Source organism: Bombus huntii, chromosome 14, assembly GCF_024542735.1.
Source record: "Bombus huntii isolate Logan2020A chromosome 14, iyBomHunt1.1, whole genome shotgun sequence".
Taxonomy (NCBI): domain Eukaryota; kingdom Metazoa; phylum Arthropoda; class Insecta; order Hymenoptera; family Apidae; genus Bombus; species Bombus huntii.
In genome coordinates this window covers 8,696,154-8,723,515 of record NC_066251.1, presented here as the reverse complement: position 1 = coordinate 8,723,515, position 27,362 = coordinate 8,696,154, and the positions used below count along the sequence as shown (strand labels likewise).

Below are 27,362 nucleotides of genomic sequence, written 5' to 3'. Positions count from 1 at the left end.
TCCTCGAAACGTGTTTACTCACGACAAACAGTTTGGTGGAAAGCATAGTTAAAACAGTGCAAAGCGGAACAACTTCCTATGAACGCTTAACCAGATTAATCCCAGGATGACAGACACTGGTCTGGGAGGAGCGGTTCTTCCACGAAGTAGAACGTCGAAGTACGAAAGAGGATGGGGGTGGTGGTGGCACGAGGTCGACGATAGGGGTAAATGCCAGGGGGTAGAAAGTGTTGCAGGCGTACAGGTGCCACCAGGGTGCCGTTACTTTGCCGTGCAGAGCGGCGGAAAATTGTTTACTGGATTGTTTAAACGAAATTTACTAAAGCTTACTGATTTTATATCACGGCAACGGAGCCCCGGGGAGCCACCCCGGATTATACATTAACGAAGTTAGCTGCGGAATAGGGGCGTAGAGAAGGCGGGAGCAAGAGAGAAAGAGAAGAGAGAGGACGAGCTCTCAGCTAGTTGGGAATTAGCTTTTCACTATAATCGTCCTGTTATAAAGTCGCAGTTAGCGGCAACTGTAAAGAGTAAACGCGAAAAAACGACGGTGGTGAAATTGGTCGGAATACAAAACTGCAAAAGAGTGCGGTGCACCACCCGATGAAGTATTTTTAGTAACTCCTATCCACGGAATTCGCGAAATAGCGCGGTGTATTAAAGATACGTTTCCTTGGAATACTACTCCTCTTCGTTGCAGCTTGGTTGTTTCATGGTACTGAAACTCCGTGCACTCGAAATGGAAATGTGGTTAAGCGGATGTTTTAAAATATGAAACGCATGAAGATTTAGAAGATAGCCGGTTCTTCCATTAAGAATAAAGGATTCAAAGTACCATAAAGAACAATGTAAGACAAGAAAAAGAGATTCTGCGGTAAAGACACGGTACTTCTATCCTTGGAACACGATCTGAGCATTTTTCTTGAAACATTTGCAACACGTGTCCTGTTTTTAAGATCGGTTGGGATTCCTCTGCCCTTTCAAGATCATGCCTTTGGTGCCTGAAACGATTTTCAGCTTTTTCGCTCGGAATTCGAAGAATTTTTGAAATTTTGCATCTCACAGAAGCTGTAACGACGTTGGCCACGCTAGTCACGAAAATAGAAAAAGAAAGAGAATTTCAGAGGGTCTAGTGTCGATGAGCAGGAAGTTTGAAGAATATTTATGGGGGTTCCATATGCCGTGGCGCGAATCGCCACCGAAAACGGACCGATAGACCCATCTGGTCGAAGTGGCGATCGTAATGTCCCGTCGGTTATCACCTATAATTTGAGGTAATATATTATCTGGTAATTCACTGCTCATTGGTATAAGATGTAATTATGAGCGTAACAGGCTCATCCCTCGTGAGCACGTTTCACGTTCGCCACATGTTTTGTGGATGATCAGCGGCGACTCTCGATCGGCAATTTTTGATTTCGATCTCGCTATGCCTAAATCATTTAAGATGAGGCCACCTTACGATCGATATAACTTAATCCGGCAGGTGAACCTCCACCACTCTTTTATTCTCTATATTCTCCTTTTGGCATCGGCTTTGTTATATTATTTTTTCCATAGACTGTTCAATATTGAAGTCATGGTAAAGTTTGATAAGTCGGCAAAAATAGAAAAGCAGTGAGAATTAACGTTAATGTTTCATAGTTATCGAAACCTTCTTTCAATGTTTCATCAAATCAAACATAAAATTGTAATAAAAGCTTCCCTCTAAATTCACACGTAAGTTCAGAAATCGTACTGATAAATTTCATATCTTAAAAGTAAAGAAACATAAAGAAAAATATAAAAAGTGTACGAGAAACAAATCTTCGTTTCGATTCCATCTCTTTAGACGTGCTGGGAAGAATATGAATCTCCATAAACAACCACAGTCCAGTAATTTCGAGGCTTATAGAAATTGAAGTTGAGAAATATTTCTTTCTTGTTTCTTGAGAAATTTGAAAAGAGACAATTAGCTTCGGGGTTAAATACCTGCCTCCCTTTGGCCGGCACCGAGATAGATTAGACTCGTAATAAAGTGCTGGGGGTGTAGTCACGTTGGAAACGGTCCACGAGGGAGCCACTAAGGCACCGCTCGTTGGAAACTGGTCTGAAACAGATTTAAACTCGTTTCCTCGGGGCTGCCGCGAAAGTTTCTCGCGTTTTAATTAGCCGACCGAGCACCGCCGTAGAATCCGCACTCTGAGCGTTTGAGGAAATTTTAAATAATCTTCCATCCTCTTCGATTTACCACCGGTTCAAGGCCAACAAACGACGAAGTGGAAATAACGAAATTCATTTTCTTTTTTTCATTTTAGAAGTCGATCGAACTTTCTGACAAGGGTCTTCCCCCTTTTTTTAAATTAAAAATAATCCTTATATATTTATGCGATACGAATGGGTGATCGGTCGTCCATGTTCCTGTTGAAGCAAAATACACAAAAATTTAACTCGTTCTTGCAATATATAAGAATTTTTGTTACAGTCTTTTAGGAATTGTCTAAACCTTCTTAAAAAAAGGAAGGAACTAACGTAGGACGATTCATTTGTATTTTAATATTTAATTTCTGTAAACGAAACTTTTTATCAGATTTTTCATCGCACACCCATGAATTGCTTCCACGTATAATTATATCTATACCAAGTAAAATTATTCAGTCGCCCTGCGTCTGTAAACGATCGCGAATATCCAAAATCTTTTACCGAATTACACCTCATAAACATTCGAACGAAAGGCGATTCAGAAAATTACTATCCCCACAAGAAGAACCACGAACGTGCACACTATGACACGCAAGAACATCAGCGATGTTCCGAATGAATAAGAACGGGCGAAGAAAGCATAAGAAGAAATTCGTTCAGTCAGCGGGATGGAGGTAATTCGTGAGGAGAAATTACTTAACTCTCGGATGATACATAAATTAAGTCAGAATCGTAAAGGGGTCCGTGGCACAGTCGCAGCCAGTTAGCGTGAGGGTGCCCCAGGGGGCAGTACACCCCTGCCACCGTTCTTTCTCCTTCCGCCTCTCTATCTGTCTGTCTGTCTCTCTCTCTCTCCAACTATGCTTCTCCCCTCCCTCTCTTTTTGTCTGTCCGTCTGTCTCTCGCTCTCAACCCTTTACGATGCTACGCCACTGCCTAATAGAATTACCCTCGGAGCTGAAGTTAGTCGGGCTGGATTGAAATTGCCATCGCATTTTTAAAATCTCGTTAATTAAGGCACACCGTGGCCGCGCGACGAGTTCCTTCGCCTCTCGTATGGATTAATACCAACGACGTTTCCTTTCTCCTTCCTGCCTATCTCCGTGGTTTCTGCCCGGATGTGCAGGATCGTTTCATTCTCGCGCGGTCTGATTAACATGATACCAGTAATTGTATTATCTCGTTCGTGGCGCGAATTTTTAGATCGCAGCACGATCATGGGGGAGATTACCTCGCAGGGAGAGGCAATAGGCTGGCGATTATTTTTTCTCTTTTTTCACTTCTTTCGATTTTTCCCAACGTCTTTCGTGTAAAAGAATTAACTGATTTCTTTAGAAACGGTTTTGCACGTTCTTGAATATCAAGTTACTCTAATTTTTTATTTAGGAATTCTGGGTTTTTATTTTTGTAGGGTTTTTCCCCTTACAATCAGGGGAAAGATGGTACGAGTCTTACATTTGGGAGAATTGTGATTTAGAGATTAGTATGCTTTCGTATATTAAAATATTTCATTCGCGGCGATTACAACATTAAAGGCCTAACAATTGATAAGAATATTTCCTAGGTAAACACATCCGTCAAAATAAGATTGTTTTGCTTACAGTACTTTGTCTTACGACTAAATAATTTCCATAATTTACACTTTAATTACAAGGTTAACTTCCTCCGCTCTGACAGTGAAATAAAACATCACCCAGCGAATATTCCCAAGAAAAGACTCTGTGAAATGGCCCCACGTCACGCGAAGCGCCCTCCCGTCAAAAAGCTACCCCACCGTTGGCCGTTTCGTCCCACGTCACCCCGCAATCTCGTTACCCAATTCAACCTCGACGACGTCAGTCCTATCAACCTTACACGCTCGCATCTTGTGGTCGCGAAATTACCACGATTTCACGCGTTTCACGTGTTCCTGTCCGTCTTTCTCTCCCTCCGAGTCGGAAACAGGCCAACAGACACGTAGGGGTGACCAGGTCCCGGCAAAACACCGGGCCAGGAAGGAGAGGGCCAGCAGTCCATTAAACCTTAAGTCCCGTGTGAAGCGATGCGTCATTGAGATACATGAGGATCTTCGTAATAATAATTCGCCTGGATTCGCGTTCCACCCCTGATGGGGTTGCTCCGGCATCGTGTAAGTAGGGTAGCCGAATATTTGGTCCCATATCTATCGAGGATTACGAAATATGTTCCCTAATCCGCGAACGCACGCCCACCGTGGCGTGTAGCCGGCTTCTCTCATGGGAATCGGGATTATTGTCCGCGATAAGCTAATTTTTCCTCTTCTTGCGTGGCGTACCGCGCCGGAGTTCGCTGGGGCTTTGGGGAAAATTGGAAAACGACGCCGTGCCGTCGCTGCACAGTAATAATCATGGTAATGAGACACAGGGAGACGATGGAAAGACGGCACGATCCCCGAACAACACCGAATTGTGTGCGCTAGCTCGTCGAATATCGTTGGTTAAGCTTGGTTCGTGGTTACTTTTTTCCAGCCGGATTATTGAATCGTGCACGGATAAGCTGGAGATGGTGAGATAATTCGTGTTAGGAAATGTGGATGTAGGAAGGTAAGGGGTTACTGGGAAAATTATAGAGAATGATTTCTAAGGATAACGTTTGGGATTTAAATATGGAATTGAAAGATAGATTTAAGGGATAATTCATATATTTTCCTTCAAAGAATAAACCTGGAATTAATACGTTTTCTGAAAGTTTAAATAGTAGAGCTTTATAATACTTGAAAATTGTTTCTTCTTATTACTATAGAGGACTTAGGTCGGTTAAATAGATTCAAGTAAAAATATCATCTCTTTCAATAAAATATACAATGCTTCTATTAGACGCGTGAAGCAAGTATTGCGTAAAAATTAAATAAACAGAGTCTGAATATCAGGTTACGTGAAGCAGAAACAGAGAGATGGCATAATTGCCAGCGATTCCCCGCGACGAAACTTTTTCTCTATGAAAAAAAAAAAAAAGAAGAAAAATCCCATGGAGCCGCGATTTCCATCCAACCAGGGAAAAATGGCGACGATCGGCCGTGGATGCTCTAACTCCTTATTTATTCCCGTCTAAAATCTCATTCCCGCTGAAATATTTGCTCTATACCCAGCGGTACGTGCATTCGCCGTATGATTTTTCATTAAAGTGTCTCTCGTTGCTGAGATATGGCCGGCACATTGAATGTAGCTACTCCCATGAGCAAGAGAGACCGGTGTATGGGAAATTCACGGGATAAAGCGCGACCACGGAAGAGAAATATAGCAGAAGCAACGAGGCAAAGGCAGAGGATCAGAGAGAGAAACGTGTAGCCGCGTTTTGCACAATATTGCGCCGGTGATCTACGGCCAGCCTGGTGTTCCCACGAGTGCGATAAAGATGGTGCCATGCAAAGTTATGCAGCACAAAGAGAAATGGCCGAATTGCTCTCCGATTTTCTTGCAAAATTCGTTTCGCCATTACCGGCCTCCCCCTTTTATTTTTCCACTTTCGAGTTTCGACGTTAGAGAAATAGTATATGTGTTCTTCAGTGCTTTTAGTTATTTCTATGATCTTTGTTTAGAATTAATCCGTAAATTATTAATTATATCTAGTAATATTAAAATTTAAATTATTTTCTCACAATCGAGGAACTATTAAGGTTTTAAGACGAAAATAGTTTTCTATTGAAATATTTGTTTCCCTGTTGCTCGTAATAGGTCTGCACGAACTTACAATACTTTAATTATAGAAACACGAAATAATATGTCAACAGTAGTTAATATATGAATTAGAATAATCCGAAAATTTTATTAAAATTTTATTAAAAGTTTGTTGAAACTTAAACTTAGCTTAACTTCGATCACTTAAATATAATTCCTGAAAGTTCAAAATACATCGTAAATTCACCATTACATCTAGCCACTTATGGCACTATGCCAGCCTCCATACAACAGTCAAAATACTTGCTCATCACGAGCAATCGTCATTCGGCGACAATGGTTCTTTTTGACACAGGAAATATCGAAAGATAGGCCCTATTCGGTTGACAATAGAGGGTCGAGAGAGCCACTCGACTTTCCCATTTCCTCGGCAAACGAGGAGCAGCGCGAGGTGCACATGGCGACAATAGACTCTCATCGACGTAGCCCCACTTTGGCACGCTCGACCGGAAGTCAAGACTAATGTGTTTGATCAGGACGACCTGACACGAGCGGAGGATCCTCCGGCCTCGTTAGCGAGAACTCGATATCCGCTTAGCCACGCTCACCACGATTTCTCACGTTCGAGCGTTACGAGCAGAAATACCTAACGATACAACCAGCTGATCGATATGTTTCTCTCCACTAGAGGTTCCAGGTGATTATTTTACGAGATGAACGCGATTGGAACTAATATACTCGTGATTCGCTCTTTTGATATATTAAACGGAAAATGTACTTTCCTTATATGATAGGTTTAATAAAGTCGGGATTAATAAAAAAGAATGCCAAATACCGGAATTTAAGAAAATGATGGAAGTAACGTATAAATATAAGAACCTTGAAAAATAAAATAAACAGCATGTTGCAAAACTCGTTTCCAAGAGAATATTCATATCATACTCTAAAACGTTAAGTCTCATAAGAATCTATCTGTAACATAAGAAAAATAAAAGATCAAATAGAAAACTTCCAATTCTTTGTGACACATAAAAAAGAAAATGTAGAAATTTCCATGGGAGACAAGCAAGATACTTTGCAATTCTTTCAACAAGAACCATTAACTTTTATAAGTTTGCCGATTATTCTGATTCACAAGAACACTTAATTTCGTATGAAGCTCCTTGAAAAATAAACTAACCTATAAAATGGCGGGATATCTTGGAGATCATCGAATCGTGGCTTGCGTCTCCCCGAAGGCGGCCGGCAGATCGATCATCGAAATTCCCAGGCATTCTCACGCGTGCGAAAAGGGCAGGAAGAGAGCGGGGCCTGGAAATCCATTGATTCGCGTATCATCGTAATTTCACGGCGCGTTACCTACGCGAAATAACTCGGGGGACCGTGGCCTCGTCGACGTCCTATCTGGCTTCGGCTTTAAACAAGCCACGAAATTGGTTTACTTTTGAGCTGGATGCCACCCCATCGTCTGGCCGGGGCGAGTTTTCTCCATAAGCGAAGAAGGGCGACAAAGGGAGGTCGGAGGAGGATCCCACGGGCTTCCGTCAGGGAATTAGCCTTTTAAATTGGCTCGCCTACGTCCACAAACTCGATGCTTTTCGTGGATCACGCGGCTACAAGCGTACATGGAACTTGCAACTTAATGGTCTTTTTTACTAAGTGCTTCGATTACGCTCGCCATATTGCTGGAAACAGATTTTATCGTGGTGAAGAAACTCGAAACTCTGCTGATTGATTCTTGTTTAACATATGAGAAGGCAAGTATTTTTTAAGAGAATTTTTTGGAAAGAGAATTGGAACCACTTTTAGTTAATTAGATAACTCTGGTAGAGAAATGAGCATTGTTCTCGAAGTTAATTTCTTTAGGACACCAAATATCATATTTTTTATAAGCATAACTTGTGCGATATATGTACCTATATTTAAACGAAAAATTATTATTTTTACCGGGGATTCAAATTATTCAATTCGATTGAATTACCCTGTATCATTTAGAAATATATTTTCAAATCCTAGTATTTTGTTGCAATAAATTTGCGAATCAGCTTTCGAATATTATTTCCAAAGTAACTCGTCACAGTATCTAATAAAAAAAGCGTCCAGCGCCAAAAATTTCCAGCAAATTCGAGAAACCCGTGTTCCTTGTTTCGCCCCGAAAAAAAGGCATCTCCAGAGCGCAGCGAGGTCAGCCCGGCCATTGGAAAATGGTTCAATCTACCGACTCGTAAAGTAGATTCCATGACGATCTCACCCCGCAGCTAGCACGTCGTGTTCAGGAATTGCGGCGAACAGAGAGAAGAACGAATCCCAAACATATTTTCGCCAGGTTGGCAAATTCTCTGGCTTTTGGTGTGCGGTATCGGTGGCTGACCGCGGGGCTGGTCACCTCCCCTGGCCAAGCCTCTCCCTGGGGGATGTTATCCTTGCGGTCTTGGCAGGACTTCGACCCACAAGTAAACGCATTCTGAGTGGACGAAAGAGAGGGTAAAAGCGAGGGAAAATCGAGGAAAGAGCTAGACGAAGACAGGATCAAGCTGGACTATGAACATCGGATGGATGGAAGAAGATGAACAGAGTAGCGAAAAGATTATTGGAGTGGTGAAGGGGTGCCATCGAGGTGGGACTAGATGGCAAAAGTCCACGTGGAGAATCAGCTTGAAAATCCCGTAATACGTGTATCTACATAGCCATAGAGAGGGTCGAATTCGTTGCGTAGCCCGCGGCCGAATTCCCATGAGTGCCATAACGGGGCGTCTCTACCCTCCTGACACCGGGACACTAGGACCACGAGAATAACGGATCCCCTTTGCTGTTATCGCGTACGAGGCACCAGGACCATATGGACAAGTGCATACGCGTTAAAGACAAACCCTCCCCTCTCTGTCTCTATCTGGTCTCCGGTTGCTTTTTAAACGATTTTATACGGTTCGGTGTTTGGATGCCGCGCGTTTTTGATCTCGTTAACGGCTGTGTTAAAGCTGTGCTCGTCGCAGTGACGAAGAACGTGATTACGTTGAATCGTGGGATTTTACGTGGTTTCGTGTTTTTCGTATTTGGGTGGAATATTTAATTATTTCATCTTTTTATGTTTTATCTTGAACCGGATTTCGTAACTGAATTTGTTTTATGACTATCGATTACCGTTTTAGTGAACGAACTAAAAGCCAGTGACTGTTGTAAAGTAATAGTACAATAACGAAACAAAGTTGTGCTATAGTGAAAAGGGCAAAGAAATAATTCTTGGGAGCGTTAAAATGTCCTCGAAAATAATATAAAGTGTCAGTAAGAAATAAGTTTCTGACGTGGCGTAGAAATTATCGAGAAATGGAAATATTTCTGGTAAGGAAATATCTATAGAAGAGGAATAGACCATCGAGAAGGAGAGAAGAAAGGGAGGAAGAAAGAGAGGAAAGAAGAAAGAAAGAAAGGAAGCGCGACGATTCTTTCTGATTTCGAGCAGCAGGGTGAGAAGACACGAAAGCGATATCGCGTATACGCATCCCTCGAGGGGTGCGATGGTTATTTTTATTTATGAGGAAACCACCATGAAAAGGGAGCCACCGACGGGCGACAAACCCCCGTGGCAATCTGTTGGGATTTCCACAAGTTGAATTCGCTTGGTCGGCATGCCCGGGGCGTGTCAAAACTTAACGATAATCGTATTTCCTTTTTCTTCGTTGGTCAGACCTATAGAAATGGAATCCTTTGGAAACGGCTGCTTTCGATTTGGAAATTCCATATAAATTCTATCATTTCATTAAACTTCGTCGGTCGTCCCGTTGGCCCGATCGTTTAATGGAACACGAAGTGTGTGTGCCTGATAATTGAAAGTTCGCCGCGCTGGAAAATATCCCAGTTAATTATAACGTTAATGAGACGCGTTTAGATATCGGATCGAAGGTAGATTTAAGCCTTTCGCTGTTCAAAGTAAAAAAAAAAAATATATATATATATACATAACATGGAACATTTTAAAACTATTTTTCATTATTTTAGTTAACAACGAAGAAGTTAATGACGATCCCTTGTCAAATCGCGATTACGACTTTTTCATTCTTGTTAGGACCGTTTCTTAACTATCGTACAGGGATGCTTTTTATTTTTTGTTCGTATGAAAAAGTGATCAAGAAGGATATCATATTTTTCTCTGGCTTATCTCTGTACCTCTCGCTTTAAAAAATGAGGCTGACAAATATTTCTTAGTCCGTAATCTCTGAAGAACACTCTGTCGTCCCTATAGGCTGTCCTGTTATCAGATAACAGGCTAATTAATTTTGTTGCTAATTGCCACGGAACACGCTCATGTCAGCATTAATGGTGCGCCTCGTTATGTTTCAGAACGTCTCGAGGAATCTTAAAAGAATACTTCACACCCCACCCCCGCACAATTTTGATCAAACTAAATAAAATATCAACCTATTTAATTCTGTTCAAAGTTTTCTTCCTGCTATTTTTAACTTTAGAGAATCGTGATAATAATATTTTCTTATCGATTATATCATCGATCATACACATTCTTATCGATTATATACATAATCTTTTTCTTTCATCATCGACTGATGTCGAAAATCGAAGCAGTAGCCACCGCTTCTCGAACCAATTTTCTTCGTCGGAGAATATCGTCTATGAGTTAGATAAGACTCGCGTTTTCACTGATCCTATCGCATATGAAATATTCGCGGAAACTCTGACGAGAATTCTCGCGCGTCTCCTCAGGATCGCGTGCCCGTAATTGGCTCTTCGCCAGCTCCTCTCCTCGAGCTTGGAAACCGGTAACGAGGTGGAACCTTTTCGCGAAAGCGAACGATCGCTCTCTCGTGCGGAGATAGCCGAGAGATGCCTTACGTCGAATCGGCCGTGGCTCGCTCTATTTGCGTTTCAGCGCACGCCATTATGCGGTGTGTTTGCACGTAGAAGCGGATAATTTAATACCGGCCCCAGTATCATCGAGGGGTCGACGAATCACCTAGGAATATGGAAATTAGCTGCTGACGATAGTCAGGAACATATGGAAAATCGTTCCCTTCTCGCTACGGAAGTATCATCCAATACGCTTATTCAAAAAATAATTTTTCATTCACTGAGCTGAATCACCTTTCTGAATCACTATTTTGTAAAAGGCTCGAGTATCCTTGAAAACAAATATGGATAAATCATGTATCGATCTCTTAATAGGAATTTTACATTTAAATGATACTTATGAATTAAATACTGAGGATATCAATGAATGAATTTCTTGCGATGGACAGATTCAATTGACGAATATTTATGAGTTTCTTACAGATTGGTTCCATAAAATTTGCAACAATTTATTTCTACCATCGAATTAATTCAAAAATCTAGTTTCGCTGACTGATTATGTTAACGATATTAATCATTTAATATAAGAACGATGTCTGGATGTTTATTTTTTGCAACGACGATTTAATATCAGGAAAGTTGACAATAAAACATAATCCGTTTACGATACGACATTACCTACCCCATTGCGTGACAAAAGCGTCGAATTCCGCTCTGATTCCTTTATCCTGGTATCATCTTGGGAACCATAAGGAGTCGAGTCGCTCGATACGATATAATGTCATAGTCTAGTGTATCGAATGGAAGCTCAGAGCGGCCCTGATCCGCGTGTAATTCGTCGTATCATCGAGGGTGGGTATGGTCGTGCGGTTGTTCCGGGGTTACTGGCGTCTGGCAGGGCTCGAACGTCGCCATCTATCCTTCTATTTGTTAGCGGGCTTAGCAAATCATCCGAACGAGCTTACCGTTGCCTGGAACGAGGGTGCTAAGCCGTGCCTTTTGCTCGTCTCGCGCCTCTCAAGCGTTTCCTTCGCAATATCGACGTTAATTTCGACTTAAGCTTGCGATCGTTGTGACGTTGTGACGTTGTAACGGTGACTTCCATTAGCGTAAATGTTGTTCCACTTTTTCTCCATTACAGATAAATCTGATCTTCGAACCGACTATTATTCAGTATCTTATATTTTTGGAATCGTTACCTCTTCCATACGGACCAGCATATTAAAAAGAAAGAATCAATGTAGAATTCGTTCGTCTCAGAAAAATGTTTTGCCCATAGATCTATTAAGATGAAAAAAGGTAAGAAGCGTCTATTCGAGATTAAATACTTTTTTTTATAGAATTTAATATCGAGAAATCTAGACATATAAACAAGGATGAAATAAAAAAGGAAAGGGAAAGAATTATCTCCTCCACAGCGATATTCGTATTAATAATCTCCGAGGTCGTCAAGACGGCAGGCCATAAATCCACGAAAAATCGCGGCGTTCGAAAGTCACTCTGCCCGCCTCCTCGCCCGCCGTGATCCAGTAAATCAGGCCGTAAAAAAAACCACGAAATTTCACGGTGCGGAAACCTCTTGGATCGGGGCAGCGTGGTGGCGCGAGGCCGCCAATTTAAAGTTACAAATTCGGCCATAAAAGGAACGTTGTTCGGTGTGCTTGGGTCACGCGTATCATTTAGAAAAAAAAGAAGGAAAAACAGAGAAGGGAAAAAATCATAGACGAGGGTGAGACAGAAAAAAAGAGACAGAACAAAGTTCATAAAGGAGACGCTTAAAAAACCAGCAACCACCAAAGAGGGGGGAGTTATAGGTGGAGTACGTAAGAGAGAAAAGGACGAGGAGAATTTCCACCCTCGCTCGACAATCGAGCTCGTATTTTCCGATTAGAGGGTGGCATTCACTTATAAGCCATACCATAACACTTGTCCGCCGGCCGTTATGAGCCCTTACAGGCCGCGTACAAGGGGTGAGCAGCGCGCTCTGCTCCATCGTGTTGCCGACGCCGCGACTCTACTCCAGGGGGACAGATTTACAGCCACCTTGGGTACTGATTTACTCGAGGTTACTTACGAGGTGACTCCTGTCCGAATGGGCCGCATTGCAACCCCCGAAATACGCGAGTTTGCCTACAGACGCTGCGCCACATGTTACTTCCACGTGCGTTTTTGTAACGCGAACTTGTAAAATATGTACAGTGTATGATTTATAGGAAGTTTTAGAATGTGATTTAGGTTTTTTTTTAAAAAATTTGGCATTTCGGAAGGTTCGATTAACGCTCTGTTATTTGTAAAGTCGGTTTACTTAGGAGGGAAAGGCGTTGTAATTCATTAGAGATCTGCAGCCTTGTAATTAGTACAGAGTCAAGTAGAAGATATAATAGAAAATATAGAATCATTATATTATTGAACAGAGATAGGTTGTTTAACGTTCGAAGCAGCCAACAAGATAATTATTCGATTTTACCTAATTTTTCTGAAAGTGTCTCGATATTTATGGACGAAGGTGTATATAAACACGTTTGTTAACTTTCGCCATAAATAATTCTTTTGCTTCTATAATTATGCTCTTGTGAAAAAGGGCAAAATATGGAACAGACGACGCAACGTTTGACATTGCGATTATCGTTCCTACGTTAGGGGGTTTTCGAGCTCGTTAAATTTAACCAAAGTGCCTGATTTAAAACGTTCCTTTGTGTCTCGTTCTTCTTTTTAACTTTTTATTAACGGACCATTTCCGAGGAGCATGTAGGATTTCGGGAAGGTAGAAAGAGACGAAACGACTTCTTTTTTGCCATCGGCTCGCGAATAATCATCGATCGGATGATTTATGTTATTTCGAAGCCTGCTGTTTTATCATTACACGAACCATCGGTTGTTGCTTAAATATGTAATATGCCAGCTTGGTAAAAAGCAAATTACAGTGAAACGTTGGATGCGATTATAACTGCATCCTTCACTCCTTATGATTATGTCAATCCAATGGTTACATGTGCTTTGCATACGCTTAAGCGTGGCCCCTTGCATTGCTGGTAACACAATTTACGTAGCGGTTTCTCGAATCATCCGAACGATGGTCGTAGCGAATTTATTTTTCAACAACCAACGTGTATAATATATGTCAATTTCAGTGTAGAAATTCTTATACTAAATTCGGAATTAAATTGAACAATTTTCTTTATTGCATTTTGCAGCACGAAGTACAATTTGATATCTTTATCTTCCACTTTTCATAATGTTTTGTTTAACGATTGACGTACAAAGTATATAATTTTCTGATTAACTAAACTACTGGTATATATATATATTGCTGTAAAGATAACTATTGGTAAGCAAAAAATATCTATTTGCTTATACACGGTAATACAAATTTTATAGCTCGAAACTGGACGAGATGGTAGAATAATTTTTCCTCGTACAATGCTTCGTCTTTTAGACAAATATGTTTCTATAAATTGTAAGGAGTTTAGAATATGCAATAAAGACTCTTTCATGGACAGTTACTTTTCCCCTATCAAAGAACAAATATTTATGTAACTAAAAGATACAACGTCTATCAAATTTTTTAACGCTTTCTACCATTTTTGGATTTCTTAATCATATCTGTTACCTCTACCACTAGAAAATTTCCTTCGTAACTTCATCAGAGAATTCCAACTCAATAAGACTGTATTATCCCAAGTCAATAAGCCATCTTGTGGAAGACATTCTATTGGCTGGAAAGGGAGGGAACGAGGGGGTTGATCGGTGTAAATTCGGTCGAGCTCTTTCGAGCTTAAGGAAGATTCACCGTTTCACGAGGAACGACGAGTGGACAGCGGGGCGGGAGGGGGAGGCCGAGAAGAAAAGAGGTGACCAAGGGTAGAATGAAAGGATGCTCGTAACAAATGGTCGTTTCCTCGAGGGGTGCCATGCTCCAACTCGTCTAACAAGGTGTCGGACGCCCCGGGACGCTCGGCTTTCATCTCGACCGACCGGGAATCGACTTTATCTTCATCTCGATGCCAAGACTCACGCCGTGAATCCCGAGTGAATCACGTACTCGAATTGATATTACCGCTGGATTCCGTCTTCTTTGTCGTCAGGTGTCTCTATCGTACCCTGCTAAATTATTCCCGGACATAATCGACTGTCCTTAGCCGGCCGGTCATTATTCCGGCTTGATTTATTTCATAGCCGGATTAACGCTAATGGTGTAACGCTGCTTTCCCTCGCGATGCAAATGGCCGATCGTCGTTTTCGTCTGTTCCTATCGAAACGCATTAGCGTCGTGAAGAATCGACGTCCTCTACTCTTCCTGCAACCTTCTACCTCCTTTTAATTTTGCGCCCGACTGATTACCGGATTTCTTTCGTACCGAAGTTGATAATGAGCGCTGTGGTTTCCGGAACATTTTAACTTAATGTTTTTTGAGGTGGGATTGGAAGGATGTATTTATCGTCAGTAGCCTTTTACCTCGTGTTAATTTACATTCAAGATCATTTGTAGGAATTGTTTCTAAAGTAGATCTATGCGTGATCTGGATATTTGTACGTTTCATCGGTTGCTAACGTGATTGCGTATATAATTAATTCCTGTTCCACCGCTGTTCACTTTGTTCCCAGCAGATTGTTCCAGGGAAAGCGATATGATAGGTATATTAAATACCTGCGATTGTTGCAACTTGATTTTATCTCGACAATTAGTTTAATTTAGAATTTCATAATGAATACGGCTTCATCAAATTATCGAACCAAATTTTATTTGCGGCATCGCGTGCATAAGTTATTCCCAGGTCCCGTATAAATTACAATCGAAAATTGATCCTTGTTTTCATAACACGAGGAGTACGCATATTTGTTATTCAGTCATATCTCTATCAAATATATGGAACACACGCGTATCTACAAAAAGTTATAGATTTTCTATCATTTTTTTCATCAAACTCATCTTTATCGATATAGCAAGTAGAAGATCGTTAACAAATTATAATGACAACTGCGCTCGTAAATCGAGGTATTGAACAAACACTGATTTATGTAGGTTTCATTTGGAAACCAAAATGAATTCTTCCACTTTTGTGCCATTAATACAGCTTATTGGAGAAGATTAACGGTATAAGATCAAATTTAGAAAAAAAATCTGACTTTTTCCATTTTTCCATTTTTGACTGCAATGCCGCAATTGTATATCAACCCTAAGCTCGCGTCATATTCTCGATGCAGGCCGCAAAGTTGCTCGTCGACGAACCGCTCGCAGAATTGTCGGCTCTGCGAGTGGTCATCCGGGGCCGCGAAAGGGCTTAAATAGCACAATAAAATTCGCAGAGAAGGCCGACGGTAATAGCGAAGGAACGGGAACGAGAAGGAAAGAAAGAAAAGGGTAAAAGCACGCCTTCTTGCCGCCGTTTATTTTAATTTCGTGTATACGCGGTACCGACGGTCGTTCCTTTGTTCTGTCCGACTATGCCGCTTTTATTTCTCCTCTTCCTTATAGTTTTTCTTTTCATCCTTTTTCCCTCGGTTCACCAACACCAGGGAGATACAGTTCTTCTTCTTCTTCTTCTGGCAGATGTTATTTTAAGACTCAAATCGACGATGCTATTATTCATCATCAATTTGCTTCAATTCACGGGAATTCTAATTCCTCGGGATCTGGCTAAAGTGATTGTCACAGATCTCGATCCGATATGCATTTTCTTCACATACGCTATCACGAGTATTAGAACACGAGTGTTTGATCGATTTTTAATAGCTTCCATATGATCTAATTTATAGGAAGCAGTAAGGAATGTTAAATACCTCTTTCGAGTCCTTCGACGTCTTATAAAATAATGTCAGTGCTCATAGTTAGAGATATCACATATAATTACACAGAAGTTTCATCGTACACCCGGGAAAGTGGTTCTTTCGTTGTCGAATTGGTATTCCTGAAAATATTTGCTACTGTGATTAATTTTTACGGTGTAGCAATTTCTTTTATGCGTTCTACGCAAGCAAGGTAGATATCAGAAGCAAAAATAATGTGAATTAATTAAATTTTATACTTTCTAGAAAATATTGTCCTTAACCCCTTAATCTACGATTTACGTTCAAGAATTTTGGTCCGAAAACGAAAACAAGCTATTATATATCATATTATATATTATATTTGGCCCGATCATCGTACTGCGGTCTATGCCCGTAATATTTACGTTTGGTACGATCATCTACCACGGGCTATGCCCGTAATATTTACGTTTGGCCCGATTATCGTACTACGGGTAATGCTCGTAGTTGTAGGTTAAGGGGTTAACAAGTATTTGTTAGAATATATTTGAACATAGTTACCAAGCGTTTCGAACAAAAGTTGCTTTAAACAGATAAACGATAATATAACTGAGGACTTGGAAGGTTAATACACGTCTTCTCTAACATTTGTGCTTCAACCCTCGCCTACGCTTCTCTGAAGCCTATTATCAATCCCCTTGTTCGACGACACCCTACCTCCCCCTATTCATCATTTCTAGCGGTCTATCAATCATCATCGTCGACTCGAAAATTCCCCAGAACGAGCTTCGGAACACTCCACGTTGGTCCCTTCGAAGCACCCACCAGCATCATCGGTGGATCACGATGCGGTGGCCGCGTAATTGCCACAGTCCAAGGCCGACAAAACGGACGTAATTAAAGAGCACGGCCGCGAAATCTTTCCACGTCAAAGAAACGATATTTATACGGTGCTTCCAGCATCCGTGAAAAGCCGCTGGTGCATTGTTGGCCGGCTCGTAGGCCTCGGTGCCTCGCCATGAGAAATGCGACTCTGGAGCTGCGGCATCGACTCGAAGGGGGCCGTGAGAGGGATGCTACGAAAGAGAGGGACGAGAGAACGTGGGGATGAACGGTGGAAACGGTGGAGCAAAGAGATAGTGAAAGAGAGAGAAAGAGAGAGGTGAAACGGGGGTGGGGAGAACGAGCCGCGCGTTGCCGGGGCATAAAAGCTACCGTAGTGGTGCCCGGACGTATAACGTTTAACATTTAAGCCTTTAGAAGGTTGTAAGGTTGGCTCCCTGTAATTATCGGCCGAGGTGCGGCGCCTTGAGGTCTTCATTATGGCGAGCATCCTTGTTATTTCTCTCTGTACCGAGCATGTACGCGCGAGCGCGTCCAGTCTCTGTTCTGTTGTGTACACGGCATGTATCGCAGGTATGCGCGCACATACAGAAAGAGAAAGGAAGAGAGAGAAAAAGAGAAAGAGAGGGAGAGAGCTGTAAAGAGCAGTAGGCTCGACAGAAAAAAGCGTTTTGGTTGGGCGTCGTAAAGCGGAGGACCGAGGAGAAAAAAGAAAAGGCACGTCTTGATTCTTCGCGTTCCTTTTGCTTGGTCGAGGCGAAGTGTCTCTTGGAGGTTGAAAGGAGATGGTGAGGAGATTGCGGAGGGCTTGGAGCGAGAGATTCTATGGGAAGGAAGGGGAGATATATCGAGGCGCGTGTTGTTTACAGGTTTGTTAATTAAGGGACGTTCAATTTAATTGGTTCGTGGTGGGTCGTTTTTTGGATTTCGTTTTTAAGAGTAGAATAGTGGTGATTTTAATTTTTTTTAATGTAAAGTAATTTTCTATTTTTAACGATCCTCAAAGGACGATTTTTTCCATAGAAGGTTGCGTTTCACAGGGTATGTGGGACTGTGGAACGATGCCGGCGCGGTTTGCCTAGGAAAATCATGTTCCAGCAAGCGGCAGGAATTCGTACGGGCCGCCATATTTCAGTTAAAGCGCGCGGGGGTGGCGTTCAATGCCTCCGCTCCGCGTTGCCATGGCAATTAATTACCTTCATCCCTTCCCGGGGCATAGGTACGCCTATAACGGGTGTACTGATCGCGTTCGAAAGATATCCGCATCTGTCTCGGCGAGAGAGAACCGAGAACCCGGCAAATACGTTAATTACCGCGGACCAGTTTCCGTGCAAATTACTAATGAGATTTTCGCCTCCCGTAAGAAATCTCCTCGTAATTTCAAAAGCATCCTACAGGGGTGGATGCGTCAAAGGCTGTCGTCGGTAATTTTGGGGAAACGATTCGGTTAACTGGCCTCGCTCGATTATGCTCCACTCTTTCCTCGAAGGGGTGGCTGCTGGAAATATATTCGCCAGACGTTAGTTCGTGATTTGCCTTCCGGTTCTTTGGGAATTCGTTTGTGCCTCTGCGGCTGATTCGAAGTTGGTGAAATTTTCAAGTGATTTCTGACGTGCTTTCTTTTTCATATAATAAAGTTTGAGATTTTTAAGCTAAGGTTGATGGAATTGGGGATGATGAATTTGTAATGATATGCAGAATTATTGTCTATAGAGATGAGTAGATAACGAGATAAAATGTTTGGTGTAACATGTACAATCCGTTTCTTCATGGATAGGAAGGTGGTTATGTGAAACACCCGGTATAAAGTAAACGCAACAAACACAATCGGGACTTTTCCCCATAGCAGCTACTGGAGATAATAGTGTAACTGATAGTAGTGGCTAACTAGAATCCCACCCTCTCGACTTTCCGCGTTCCTCTTACCATTTTCAGTTCTGTCCCTTCTCCTCGACTAATTTTCGGTTTCCCAGAGCTATCATTATTGACCAAAGAAATCGCCCGCTCTATTCGTCTCCGTATCTTCTTCAATTTATCCCTGACGTTTCATTTAAAATTTAATGAAATGTCCACGTACTCGACGTTAAAGAAAATGGATACAATAAATTTAGAAAATTTTCTCTTTAACCAAAAAGCAAGGAAAATAACAACGAACGTCACAATTAAACAAATCCATCCGTCATCTGGTATCCGTGTGTACGTGTGTTCCTCTTCCACAAATCTCTCAGCACACACTGCACATTTCCGTGCAACCATTACATTGTAATTAGCCCATCCAGCTGTGTCTTCGTTAAATAGATTTAAGAGATACAAACAGGCAGGCGCAAACGCTTTATGAATAGCTTCATCAGAAGGTACTGCTCGAAATAAATAGAAGATCATCCATGTGGATGGCGTTATCGCTCAGCAGGGTATCCGTCAACCGTATAAATCAGATATTCATTTAAAAAATCTCAGTCTGTTAAACACGAGCGTCCTCCGTTCCTCCGTTTTATACGCTCCTGTCGCAAAATATTTCTCGCGGTTTCTCTTCATACATCAAAACCGTGATCTCACTCTCGCTTTTGCGCATCGTTTTACAGAAACTCGAAGCGGATTTCTACGCCGAACAGGGGCCCGATCAACAAGCTGCTCGTTCCTTCGGCTTCTTCTCGACAAATGGATTGTACCTGTTTCCTCTGGACGCCTGTTTCATCAACCACGGCGTCAGCGTTCCGTCTCAATAATCATTGCGGTCTTTCACGTCATCGCGAGCAAGCGTAAAATCGTAATCCAATTTGTCTGCGGAGGCCGCAACGAGTGAACGAAGGCGACGCGGCCCGGTCGAATGAAGTCGTCGCGCATCCCTGGCCTGGGCCGCCCGTTTAATCATCATAAATTTCGCGAGGAAACCGCAAACCATCGTTCTCCCTTACGTCCACTTTGTCCCGGGGCCCGTGAGGCCGCTTCAAACGTGTCACGACGTTCCACGCGTGTTTCTCGTCGTGGTTTCACTTTGGACAGCCATCCACCGCTTCGTTTTTGTCGCGATGCAGGTGTTAGAAGGCTTGGTTGCACGCAGATCTTCGTTCGAAGCGGACGTTCTACAGAAAATTTATGACGTGAGTGTTTTTGGTTAATTTCTTTTTGTTTTTTTCTTGTTTCCTTTCTCCACAAGCGCTTCTGTTGTTAATTTAATAATCGCTATATTTCTTTATCTGCTGTTTTCTGCTTTTCCTTGAAAAAAATTAATTAAGATTCTTACGGATCGTGGATATCGCAAAAATAACAAAAGAGCACCTTACGTATCGCTTATAGAATTAGAAAATACTTCAAATAGTTATATATTTCAATAGATCTGTTTATTATCGATGAATCTTGAAACTCGTTGCCCGAAGCCTGCATTGCTTTTTGCGTTATTAGCGAAAAGTAGGTAATTCTAATCGTCGTTCATTCTCGTGCGTAGTCGCTGGATTCCATTCACTAATGCTTCTATTAAATAAGTAATGCTCACCTGTCGCTGGAATCAAATAGCTGATTAATAGAGTGGCTCGCAACGGGAGAAGAGAGAGAGAGGAGAGAGAGAGAGAGAGAGAAAAGCTGCCAGCTGAGCGAGAAAAAAAAAGTGTCTTCGCCACTATAAAACACACTCGCGGGAATAAACCAACAATAATTAATGAGCGTAATTTATAGAAGTATAATTAGAAGAATGATTTATAGAAACTCTAATTTGCTGCGGGCAGTCGGCGGTAATTTGTAGCGCGGGAAACGTGTATAGCCGGTTTGAATGTTTAAAAAACAACTGCTCGAGCCCGGCAAAAATAGATGTTCCACTTATTTCGCGTGTTTGCGGGCATGCCTTAAGCTCGATATTCACCGTACAACAGGCTACGACTCTATCATCCAGTACGTACTAATTATTCAGTCATTGCTGTCTATCCGCCAATCATCGTTTTTTTCTATACCGTTTAAGACACTTCTAAAACTACACAGAAGGCATAAAGCATCGAATTTCCAAGCGAAGAATCTTTTTTGATGGAGGTGCTTATTAACTTAATACATTGTACGGCGCACGTCAGCCAGCATCGTTTAATCGACGCGTCTTCGAAATTTGACTGGCATGAAAAACGCTCGAAACACTCGAAAATGATAGGTTTATGGTAAAGCAGTTAATACCATCGACATCGACGAATCGACGCGGCGCGACGGTTAGTCGTTTAGTGTGAATAATACACTACCGTTCATAAGTATCGGGACACTTTGGTTAATCCATGGTAACAATGTATGAATTTTTCTGAAATTTACGACTTAATGCACAAATTATCCGTAATTTTAAAATGAGGGTAAAATTATATTCTGTCAAAGTCGTAGTACTACTAGTAGTAGTAGTATTAGTAGTAGTAATGTATTATAGGTTTGTATTTCAGTAGTAGAAGTGCTAAATAACTTTGCAAATCAGGTTTTTCAATTTTTACTCTAAACTGAGTGGTGTATGAGCTACTTCATCGAGGTAAGTGTAAACGTTAAGGATATACGAATCGATGATTCAGGTACATAGAACTTACTTACACTCATAGAAAATATACAGTTCGCAGACGGTTCAACAAGTTCGAGCATCGACATAATTAATAAACTGGCGGCTTATCATTAGTTAACAGAACGTCGAACGGAATTACTAAGATGAACTTTGGAGGCTAGGGTTGGCCGTGGAACGAAATAATGCTCGTACAATTTTTTCCACGGTCGATGTTAATAACACGTTCGTTATACCGCGGTTAATTGCGAGGATTCCGTGTAATTACACCTTCGGGTAACTCGACTGTCAGTCAATTTGTGCGCACGTAAGACTTTCTCGCTCTAGGAGGAAATTAATTGTTTTATTCGATCGTTCGTGTCGACTCTGCTAATCGTTCGTTAAGAATAGTACCTTATAAATAATCTCAGTGATTACTGTGGTCAGCCGTATCTATAATCCTAAAACGCTGAAGCTTAAATGAAAAAGAAAAAGTTTACTGAAAATACGATTAGAGAGGGCGGAAGGAGGGATAAGATAGAAAAGTAAGATACAAAATTCTCATACACAGACAATAGGTATTACAGATAATTATATTCGTAATTTTGAATTCACAGAGAATCTTACACTTTCGATGTCAAATTTTTGTAGAAAGAATGAAGCATCTCCAAAGCATAAAAGGTTTAATAGTTTTGGACGTGCTAACCATTTCGCAGATATTTAAAGACTGTATTTAATTCTAATAAATTCAACAAGGTCTATGTTTATAAAAAACTTAACATAACCATATAGCAGATCTTAAATGGGAACAAAAGAGATTATTTCGTGAAAGCATGAAATTATCATGTGATAATGGATGCAAGTAATAATTACTCATAGGCATTCGCGTTTTTAAATTCCTTACATCTCCGATCCTGGTCTGGAAAAATTACTTCGAAGTTAACTACAATATCTAATTGGTACTTGAATCCTGAAATTAAGAGAACCATGTACAGATATTACTTTTTCCTTTTTTTTCACACAGTCGAATAAAACAACCGTAAAATGGAAACTAATCTGCAAAGTAGAACCTAGCGGAAGCGATGCAAGTACTAGGATGTAACGACGTTGTTCTGAAATAATGGCAAAACGTAATCATTTAAGTGGTTACACGCGAGCGTGACGGTTTTCTAACCAGACCAGAGGTTTTAAGACGTTAATACGCCATTGAGAATGTAAATCAACTGGGATGTTCACGATTATATTTCAACGACACCGTCGAAAGAATATTATCCTGTTTACCAGTAGGATGGTGTACACTGTACAGCAATCGTTGTGTGGTAAATGTGACAAGGAACGAGCAGGTAGCAAGAACAAGCACTAAAAGTCTTACTTTATTCCACGTGCGCTGGCAGTGAAGATAATTTCTGAAGCTGATTGGATCATTACTTATCCGTAGTTAGAAGTTGCTCGCACGGAATCGAGTTCTAGCTAAAAAGAAGCACACGCCTAAATAGACAGGACTCTGTAATAATAACAACGAGGTGAAATATTCTAGTTTATGGTCTTGCAATTACATTGAGATATTTTTCTTGCAATTTCATTGAAATATCCTTCTTCGGTAATTATAATAGTCAATGTCTGGTTGAAGATGTTTTTAGAAATCGTATGAGAAAAAGTTACAAATTTTACCTGCTTCTGACTGCAATTTCGCGTGTTGATTTCCAAGCAAACTAGAGATCGTATAAATATTTGTAGTTTCGTAAGAAGTACTTACCTCTGTGGCGTAATTAAACGTAATACAGACTTCGAATTCGAGAACGTCCGTTCTCGGTTTCATAAAGATCCTGAAAACCTTACTATTTCCAAGCATGCGAACATTCTCCGCGAGCTTATTCGCGAATAATTACGGTCATAATTCAAACTTGCGCTCTGAATATCACTCAACGTTGATCTATGGCGCTTTCGAAGCATCATAGGGAATATGTAGAGCAGATCTTTCCACGAAATGTAAAAATCAACGTAAATGAGATATATGCTTGTATAATGAAAATTATCTTTTAAATAAAAAAAATTAAAACGAAACAAAAATGAAATGAAGTAGTGAAGGATGAGAGAGAAAGGTTCGTTCCAAGACGATTAAACCCATGAATAAAAAAATAGAAAGGCACAAGAATTTTGTATTTTGAATCATCTTCCCATCCTCTGCCTACTAAAATATTTCTAAACTATTTACACAGTAAAGAGAGAATTGATCACAAACGAAACATAAAAAATACATCTATTGACTAGTAATACATATTTGTTCTATTTCAAATCATATCCTATACGGACTTGAAACATTCCGAAACAATTTCAAACCTACTCATAAGAAGACAAAAAGACAGAAGTGAAAGAAATTTCATTAATTTTGAAAGAATCGGACATTTTCTTGTCATCAAGCTGCTCCACCATCGCTGAGGACGAAGCAGTGGCGTAAGGCCAGTGGCTTACCACCCCGTCATCGTCCAGCTGTAAATTCCCGGACCATTGACGGGCAAATAAATGATTTCTCGAAAGTTTTCCGCGGCAAACGTGCCGACTATAGGCGGACAGCGAAGGAACGGCTCGCCGTATCAATCTAAATTACAAATTCCATCGAACAATAGACCGAGGATCCAGAGGGCCGGGAAGGCGTTAATACTCTTTGCTTGGAGGGAGATCGTACTGGTCGAGCGTTGGAACGCATTAACTTAATTTATTTGTCCTTTATTTGGCTGTCAGCCACGCCGCCAGACGTCCGCCAGTGGCGTAGACACCGGTGCAGTATGCATTCTTAGGAGTGGCCTTTGGCATTATACACCGACGTCCGCGAATATATTGCGATTCGAATGACCTCGGAGGCTGAATTATGATTCGATGCCTCCTCGCGTTGACACCGGATTGAATTAATTACCGTGCCTACGATAGATCATTTAGGCACGGTTTGGTTCATGGACCAAGATCTATAGACATGGGATAGGTGTTTGGATTGGTTGGAAAAGGTACAAGTGGATTCGTAGAGTCATGGTTTATTGGAGAAAGTTTAATGGCAACTGTATAATTTTTTGTTAAAGATTAACCCTTTGCTGTTCACGCAAATGTACTAGTAACTTTGATTAATAGACGGGCGTCTTTTGGTAAAGAAATGTCAAAATCGTAAACTTTACGTAGAGGGTCGATAAGTGCGTGACATCAACGTGGAGGATCATCGAACACTAACGTTTGACTTGCATTTAACAACACGTTAGTGCCACCAGAAATTGCTAAGATTAATCAGAAATTTGCAAGAATTACAATTTCAAATATTCCTCATCACAGACACGATAGTAAATATTGTGGTGTGCCCTTGTATCATCCTCTCTCTTTCCTACATGTAGCGTAGACGGTTAAAATATTGTGTGTGGGTGTTCTTAAAATGATGATGCATTTAGTGTATAAGAAATCCCGTGAATTTTCACACCTAAATCTTCACACATTCTTCTTCATCAACCCGACAAGCAGCAATCAAATTTCCAATCTCTCTAATGCTCTCACCGATTCTAACTAAGCTTCGCCATTAGCTGAAAACTATTGTAATTAGAAACAACGAAAAATCAGTATCGTAAGGATGATAAGCGATTGCAGGGGTGGCCTAATTTCTTGGTTGCTGGATGTCTGGTGGTCGTGAACGAGCGGCGTAGGGATGAATAAGCGAAAACCCTCGGCAATTCCGCTGCCATAAAAGTCAAGTTCATTCCGGGGCGATAATGCTTGTAATCCAAATATAATTCTTGTCAGAGGGGCGAAACCCGTCGAGTTAGCGCTCTCTCGACAGGGGTAGGGAGTTAAAATCATCCCGTGGCGTGGATGTATCTGCAGCCACCATTTCGTTGTTGCCGCCAGTACACCCCTCTACAGGTCTCTTTGTACACCCCAGAATCATAGAACCCACCCCTACTTACGACCGCAAACACCGTCGGCCACCCTCGGCTGAGTTAACGCCAAGTCGAACCTCTCCTGGTTATTATTGCCGTGGAAACCTCTTCATCCTAACTAAGCTAAATTTCCTCTCGGAGCTAAGTTCGCTCGTACAAATTGTTTAGACTGCCGCAGGGAGAATAAAATGTGATTGAACGATATTTTAACTTGTCTTGTGTGTGAAAATTGTTGTAGTAAGTGGATTTAAGATTTTTATTAGACGATTGAATATTTTTATTATGGTATATTGTTTAAATAAAGATAGGCAGGGAAGGGATAGATTGTCGTTAATTTTGTATCTTGCAACTTGACAACTAATAATTATTGTAATAATGCTATAGGTAAGCATTGTAAGTTATAGGTAATAGTATATACAGTGACAGGAACATGTATATATATTAGATGTAACTTTTGTGTTACGTCATGTTACATGGGATTAAATATTCTAAAAAAGATTGCTGATATATTCACTTTCTTTTTTTGCAAAAGAATTGTTAATGGAATGGAACTTTCTATCTGCTGATGAAATACTCGTTTCTGTAAAATATTAAAGATTCGTTAGGTTTTCAGAAGGAAGGGATTCGATACAGGTGAATTTCATAGAAGTTTTAGTAGAATAATTAGAATACGAAAGTTTTGTACAAATTTCGAATCTTTATGATAATTTTCTAAGTTAAGGAGAATATCGTAGAACACTAGGGGGCAGAATTCTGCGGATTCTGCGAAATTGTCGCACAACGTCTGTACCTTAAATTATACAGAAAATTCACCCTTTTGGTCGAAGTGGCATTTAGCTTTGAATCATGCTGTTTCTAATTAATGTAGGTTTGGTTTATAATGCTGTAATTAGCAATCTGAAGTAGATTAACAGATATTCGCATAAAACTAACCCAGTTAATACAGCAGACATCCCATTAATCATTTTCCATCTTGCACAATATCTTCTGACCTCGCTTCTAATCTTGCCTTCTGCATTTAATTCGCGCTACCATTTATCTCAAATCCGTTGCACTGCTATTTCCATCATTTGCATTCATTAGGTCTCGCGTAATTCACGCTCTGAACGTAAAACAATTAACTTTAATTATCGAACTTCATTTCCTCCAGATTTTTATAAAATTATACTATTCGCTTAGTTTCTTCGTTTGCAATGCTAACTGTAAGTGTAATTATTGCTCGGTACACTGCACATAAAGATTACAGAAAATAATCAAATTTTCAAATAACATATACACGATAATCATTCATCCAGAAATTTACAAAGTGATTGCAAACCAAACGAATTATCTTTTCACCTTATCGCCGCGTTCTTCCTTCGCAATCCCCGAAAAAACATCGCCAGGTCGATCGATCAGGCAAAATTGTCGTAACGTTTAAAAGGGAGGAACGTCGAGGAGGAACGAAGGGAGAAATAGTCGATTCAAACCTGGGAGCCTTTCCTTCATCCACGGGCACGTGACTTCGTCAACGTTTTGACAGCGTTTAGCGGCCTCGGCCTTTCAGTCTGTTCGGCATCTTGGAGGCCCTTTAAAGGGATGATAGATGCTTGGCACGCGACCGACACGCCCACGACGCCCGATCCGTGCACCCTGCCACCCAACGCCGGGGTTACGTTGGATATTTAGGACAATTTATCCGTCGAATGGGCGTCGAGCTGTTAGCACAGGCATCCCGGTGATATCAAACAATTCATATATCTCCTGGTTG

The 27,362-nt window shown here is 41.0% G+C and overlaps 1 protein-coding gene across 4 annotated transcripts in view; it reads left to right on the top strand.

Moving 5' to 3' along the window:
* Nucleotides 1-27,362, top strand: part of LOC126873304 (protein zerknuellt 1-like) — a 171,640-nt gene that overhangs the window by 78,569 nt on the left and 65,709 nt on the right. For all 4 annotated transcript variants that reach the window (XM_050634033.1, XM_050634032.1, XM_050634035.1 and 1 more), the window contains exon 3: nucleotides 19,789-20,307. The gene's annotated coding sequence lies outside the window, so the exon portion shown is untranslated. The remainder of the gene's footprint in view (nucleotides 1-19,788; nucleotides 20,308-27,362) is intronic.